Below are 7,171 nucleotides of genomic sequence, written 5' to 3' on the forward strand. Positions count from 1 at the left end.
TCGTGATTCTGTTCGATTTATTTATTTATGTAGTGAGAACAACCGAAGCATTTCTCACATGGCGTTCAAACCGAAAACGTATTTATCAATTTGAAATGTAGGCTATTGTGGAATATTAGTTTTTGTGTGAATGTAATGTGCGTGTTTGGCTTTTAATGCAATACAGTTTTAAGACGTGCACAAAATATATCATATATATATAGCTACACAAGATAATCTTCAATGTTTTCTTTCAGATTTTCCGTATGGCTTTCTGTCTTTCAAAAATTATTTTAAATTTAAATAACGACTTTATTATTTGATGTTTGTGGAACTATAGCCTTTAGTTGTGTTCTGTATTTGTTCATATTTTATCACGTCCTAATTTTATAATTTGACTAATGTTAAATGTAATTGATAATTCACCTAAAAACCGACATTTAAACCTATGTATTTAAGATATGATTGCCAACACTAGCTCATTGTTTGTTTGTTTTTCATCATCATCTTCATCTTCATCACAGCCTGCATTACAAACACACATTTTTGTATTAGTGAGTTTTTCAATACATAAATATTTTTTCAGATCCGTTTGTTCAGAAAAACAATAATTTATTTATTAAAACACCACAAAGATGAAAGAAACAGCAGAAGTCACAACAAAAATATCAAACATATTTTCAAAGTAAAAAGTGTTTTTGTTTGTCTTTTCATCTTGTAAAGGCTTGTTTAAGGAGGAGTGATCAACATTTCATATTTCAACAATAAACATTTGATAATGGTTAACATAAATAAATACAAATTAATTAAACATGAAATAAATATTTATTATTGTCATTATTATTATTATTAAACTACACTTTAAAAAATGCTGGGTTAAAAATAACCCAAGTTGGGTTGAAAATGGACTAACCCAGCAGTTGGGTTGTTTTAAATATTTGCTTAAAACAACCCACTTGCTGGGTTAAAACAACCCAATCGCTGGGTTAGTCCATTTTCAACCCAACTTGGGTTATTTTTAACCCAGCATTTTTGAGAGTGTAAGAACCAAAGCTATATAAATACAATATTTTTATTGAATAGTATATACATTTACAAATAACGTCAATAAACACAAACATCCAGTGAATAAAAAAAAAATTGTTAGACAAATCGCTGACCATTATTTTGCCTTCTAAATTCATAATATAGTGACACAACAAATGAGAATTTTCGCATATTTTTAACAGCTAAAGGGAAATTCTGTCAAGTAATTTAATACATCAAAATGATATATTTTTTCGATCGTTATGCCTTGGTGATTACATGCTTATTTTTCAGGTGCAAAACCATATTTTCTCTCATCTGATTCTACAAGAACCCTAAATGTAATAGGACGCTACAGCCAGTGGTTGCTGGACTTCACGGTCAAACTCACTCTTCACCTCTTAAGGCAAAGACAATGAACGTCTTTGGCAGACCACCAAGAACTGTTTCACTGGAGATTTTGAGCCCTGTCTCTGGGCAGAGGATGGTCGAGGGGGGGGGGGGGGGGGGGGGGGTGAATAAGGGGACAAGAGCTGCCACCCTAATCTCTCCGAAAGAGGCTTGTTCGCTGTGGGTTTATCCCGTTGAGAGTAAGGGAATCTGCCATGCTCAGTAAGCATGTATATCAGGCCATCTCATGGCTCAATGGATGCTCCATGGGTGGCCCCTCCTGGTCAATACCACCGTACCCTCCGCCGGACCGGCCCAGAATAGGATAATCTCTCCTCCTCGCTTTCTTTCAGGCCAAAGTCTGGCCTCCCGGTGGCTGAGTCATGGCCAGGGTGGCTTGGCCCTGATCCCGGGTCAGTGTGGCTGGGTGACCGCAGGCTCTTTGAGAAGAGGGGCAGATTTCAGTAGGTGCACTGGAGCGCACTGGACCAGCGCTTGAGCTGACAGTTATAGGAAAACAATAGCAAGCAGGACTGCCACCGGAGAAGCCGGTGTGTGTGTGTGTGTGTGTGTGTTTGAGAGTCAACTGGATTCCTTCTCTGGTAATGAACACTTTCTGGCTGAGTGAAACTCACCGTTTCTGACTAAGTTCGCCCCTAATAGTGGAGAAAAGGCACTTTCTATGAATAAGATACAAAATGAAATTTAAAAATACCCCTTTTTTTTGTTGGTAAGGTGGTGTTTACCTTCCGAAAATGCAGATTGTCAAATTCAGGTCAGGCCAAGGTGATTATTATATGAGGTGGTTTACTTTCTATTCATTTTATAGAAAGTTTTGCAACCCTGTTACCAAATACATTTCGAAACAGTTTACAATCCTGATTTGTGTCAAATCATACAAATAATATATAATACATGTTTAATAGTAATTCAGCAGATTAAGACCAAATTGTATAATTTGAATTGTTAAATTCAGTCAAGAAAATCATGCCTTTTGAGGTGGGACAGGCTAAAATCACCATACGGGCCTTTTCATTGTGGGATAATTATGTTATATAATAGTTCATCAAACATGTCTAATATCATTCTCACAGCAAAACAATATGGAAGTTGTACACAGTGCTGGGCAGATTAGTTACAAAAGTTTGAATTGGCTTACTGTCCATCCTGATTCCAAATTACAAGACAAAAATTGTAGTTAGTAACGTAATCAGGGTTTTCTACTAATGTAATCTGACTACTTTTGGATTACTTTTGACCTAACTTGTGTATCGCATTGATTTGAAATACGATAACTTTGTATATCATATTGATAATAAATTCCAAGAAAATATAGTCCATAGTTTTCCAGACTGGGGTTTGTGAGTTTAATGAAACGCTATTAAGGAATTAAATCATAAAAAAAGTGTCTTTTTATTTACTTGTTTACCTACATGTCATGTGACCATTAAACAACAACAGAGAACAGTGAACTTAATTTTATTCATTATTATTATTATCATCGACTTTTTTTATTTTATATTGACCTAACTTATTAACTTAAAATCTCAGGGGGTACTTCAAGTAAATATATTTGCTCAAAGAGTTTCAGCTCACAAAAAAAGTTGGGGAATCACTGCATTGCATGTAAAAATGAAAATGACATGAATTTGTACATTTTAATATGTTCAGAAGACAAAAGCCTTCCAAAGACAGTAATACATGCAAATGACTCGCTGAGCGATAATTTAAATAATAATTTGTTTGTCATAGTTGATGAAATATTGCAATGTTGTTTCACTTCTTAAAAGTGAAATGATTTCTGTAAATCCAGTGATCAACTCTCAGTTTTCAGTGATGGTCACATGACTAGTGTGCAGTTCCACAAACCCTGAAGAACTTTTGAACATATATAAGGCTTTTTAGAAAGAATAACATATAATCATGTAATCAAAAAAAAAGTAACTGTTGACATATTACAAGTATTTTAAAACAAAATATAATTAATGACAAGTACCTAATGGAATCTGATAATGTACTGTAATGTTACTACCCAGCACTGTTTATACATCTAATGCTTTGAAACAGTTCTCATAGAACACCAAAATGATCCTCATGAAAAGTGCCAAACAATCCAAGACAAGACAGAAAAAAAAATCACAATGATAACAAAGAAGTGTTTTTTCCCCAGGATTTATTAAAGTCATTTTCTATTTTTAATACAAGGCAATTAGGCACAACACAGTGAAATGGGATAGTTGATGGCAATAGCAAAAAGTCTATCTATCTATCTATCTATCTATCTATCTATCTATCTATCTATCTATCTATCTATCTATCTATCTATCTATCTATCTATCTATCTATCTATCTATCTATCTATCTATCTATCTATCTATCTATCTATCTATCTATCTATCTATCCATCTAACCATTCATCCAACCATCTATCCATCTATCTATCCAGCTATCCATCTGTCAATCTATGTCTGTCTGTCTGTCCGTCCATCCATCCATCCAGCTATCCATCTGTCTATCTATACGTGTCTGTCTGTCCATCCATCTATCCATTTGTCTATCTATGTCTGTCTGTCCGTCCATCCAGCTATCCCTCTGTCTATCTATATGTCTGTCTGTCCATCCATCCATCCATCCATCTATCCATCTGTCTATATGTCTGTCTGTCCATCCATCCATCTATCCATCTGTCTATCTATATGTCTGTCTGTCTGTCTGTCCGTCCATCCATCCATCCATCCATCCATCTATCCAGCTACCCATCTGTCTATCTATATGTGTCTGTCTGTCCATCCATCAGTCCATCCAGCTATCCATCTGTCTATCTATATGTCTGTCTGTCCATCCATCCATCCATCCATCCATCCATCCATCCATCCATCCATCCATCCATCCATCCATCCGTCTGTCTATATGTCTGTCTGTCCATCCATCCATCCATCCATCCAGCTATCCATCTGTCTATCTATTTGTCTGTCTGTCCGTCCGTCCATCCATCCATCCATCCAGCTATCCATGTCTATCTATATGTCTGTCTGTCAATCCATCCATCCATCTGTCTATCTATATGTCTGTCTGTCTATCCATCCATCCAACCATCCATCCATCCATCCATCCATCCATCCATCCATCCATCCATCCATCCATCCATCCATCCATCCATCCATCCATATGTCTGTCTGTCCATCCATTCATCCTTCCATCAGTCCATCCAGCTATCCATCTGTCTATCTATATGTCTGTCTGTCCATCCATTCATCCTTCCTTCCATCCATCCATCTGTCTATCCAGCTATCCATCGGTCTATCTATATGTGTCTGTCCGTCCATCCATCCATCCATCCATCCATCCATCCATCCATCCATCCATCCATCCATCCATCCATCCATCCATCCATCCGTCTATCTATGTCTGTATGTCCATCCATTCATCAATCTATCTATCTATCCAGCTATCCATCTGTCTATATATGTGTCTGTCTGTCCATCCATTCATCCATCTATCCATCTATCTATCCATCTGTCTATCTATGTGTCTGTCTGTCCATCCATTCATCCATCTATCATCTATCTATCCATCTGTCTATCTATATGTGTCTCTGTCCATCCATCCATCTATCCATCTATCTATCCATCTGTCTATCTATATGTGTATGTCTGTCCATCCATTCATCCATCTATCTATCTATCTATCTATCTATCTATCTATATGTGTCTGTCTGTCTGTCCATCCATTCATCCATCTATCCATCTATCTATACGGCTATCCATCTGTCTATCTATATGTGTCTGTCTGTCTGTCCATCTATTCATCCATCTATCTATCCATCTATCTATCTATATGTGTCTGTACGTCTGTCTGTCCATCCATTCATCCATCTATCTATCTATATGTGTCTGTCTGTCCATCCATCCATCTATCTATCCATCTATCTATCTATATGTGTCTGTACGTCTGTCTGTCCATCCATTCATCCATCTATCTATCTATATGTGTCTGTCTGTCCATCCATCCATCTATCCATCTATCTATCCATCTGTCTATCTATATGTGCATGTCTGTCCATCCATTCATCCATCTATCCATCTATCTATCTATATGTGTCTGTCTGTCTGTCTGTCTGTCTGTCTGTCTGTCTGTCTGTCTGTCTGTCTGTCTGTCTGTCCATCCATTCATCCATCTATTCATCCATCTATCCGGCTATCCATCTGTCTATCTATATGTGTCTGGCTGTCCATCCATCCATATCTATCTGTCGGTCTATTGTAGATTTCAAAAATCTTTATTCAAATATTGAACTTACCTTTATTGTCCAAAAGTACTTGATGAAGAAAGAGATCCGACAAAAGCAACACAAACAGTCTTACTAAAAACATGTACAGTAATTAAATAATAGAATAGCGGAGAAAAAAAAGGAAAAAAATCTCCTCTTGATGGTCTCTGGTCTCCATCCGTCTCAGAAAACCTGAGGAGACACAAGAAAATAGGGCAGAATTAGTACCAGTTTCACTCACAACATTTGAAGAAATATAATGCAATACCAATAATGAACTATTTTTTATAGCATATAGGTATCTTTTTGCAAATCGTCAAGCCATTGACTGTACACCGTCTGTATGAGGTGTGGCTTGAGCGCAGACTCAGATGAAAAGGGAGGGGGATGTGAATTGATTGACAGCACACGGATGCCGGGATGCTCAGAGTCACGTGTGCAGGGATGACGCTGCGTGTGTGCGGTTCTCCCGCCGCCGCCACGCCACGGCATGACTGTGTTCACCAGCACGCAGGTCGAAGGGGCGGGGAAGCAGGCTTTATCAGCCGTGATGTTTGACCCCGAGCCTAGAGCCAGACAGGGGTCAGGGGAAGGACTGTCTGGGCACTGGGATTGACCTCAGGGCTGTGGGGGTGGGGGTGCTTGTTGGTTCCAGTCTAGGGTGCTTAATATCACCTCTGGGGATTGAGGTGCAGACAGCTCAACGACTGACCCTGCTTAATCATCGGTGCGCAACGTCTAGTCTGCTTGGTCATGGTACAAAGTCATGCGTTATAGAAATCAAACATGGCTGCCATTATGGGATTTTATTTGAATAGAAATGTATATATATATATATATCCGACAAAAGCATGTACATATATATGACCCTTGAGCACAAAACCAGTCATATTGGTCAATATTTTTAAATTAAGAGAGAAGCTTGTTAGGATATAACAATATTTGGCCGAGAAATCTGCAATTTGAGGGTGCAAAAAATCGAAATATTGAGAAAATCGCCTTTAAAGTGGTCCAAATGAAGTCCTTTGCACTGCATATTAATACATTTTGGACATATTTATGGTAGGACATTTACAAAATATCTTCATGAAACATGATCTTTACTTAATATCCTAATGATTTTTGGCATAAAAGAAAATGTGATAATTTTGATCCATACAGTGTATTGTTGGATATTGCCACAAATATACCCGTGCGACTTATGACTGGTTTTGTGGTCCAGGGTCACATATTATTATGGTTTCATATATATAATAAAATCTGTAATAAAATCTGTACATAATACATAATATGTCTATATATTTTGTCTATATGTTTGTATTTTTGCAAATGTAAGCAGTGCATTTCCGATCAATTTGAGTGAGATCTTTCCAACCAGACCAAAACAGTTGTACAATATTATGGTATTGAATTAAAGAAATCTTCATCTTCATACAAGGTTCTATTGGACGCGTTTTATTGGACGAGAGGCGCGGATGTGATTTATTCGAATTCTCCTACTGTAAA

This window comes from Gobio gobio (assembly GCF_949357685.1).
Source record: "Gobio gobio genome assembly, chromosome: 24".
Lineage (NCBI taxonomy): Eukaryota > Metazoa > Chordata > Actinopteri > Cypriniformes > Gobionidae > Gobio > Gobio gobio.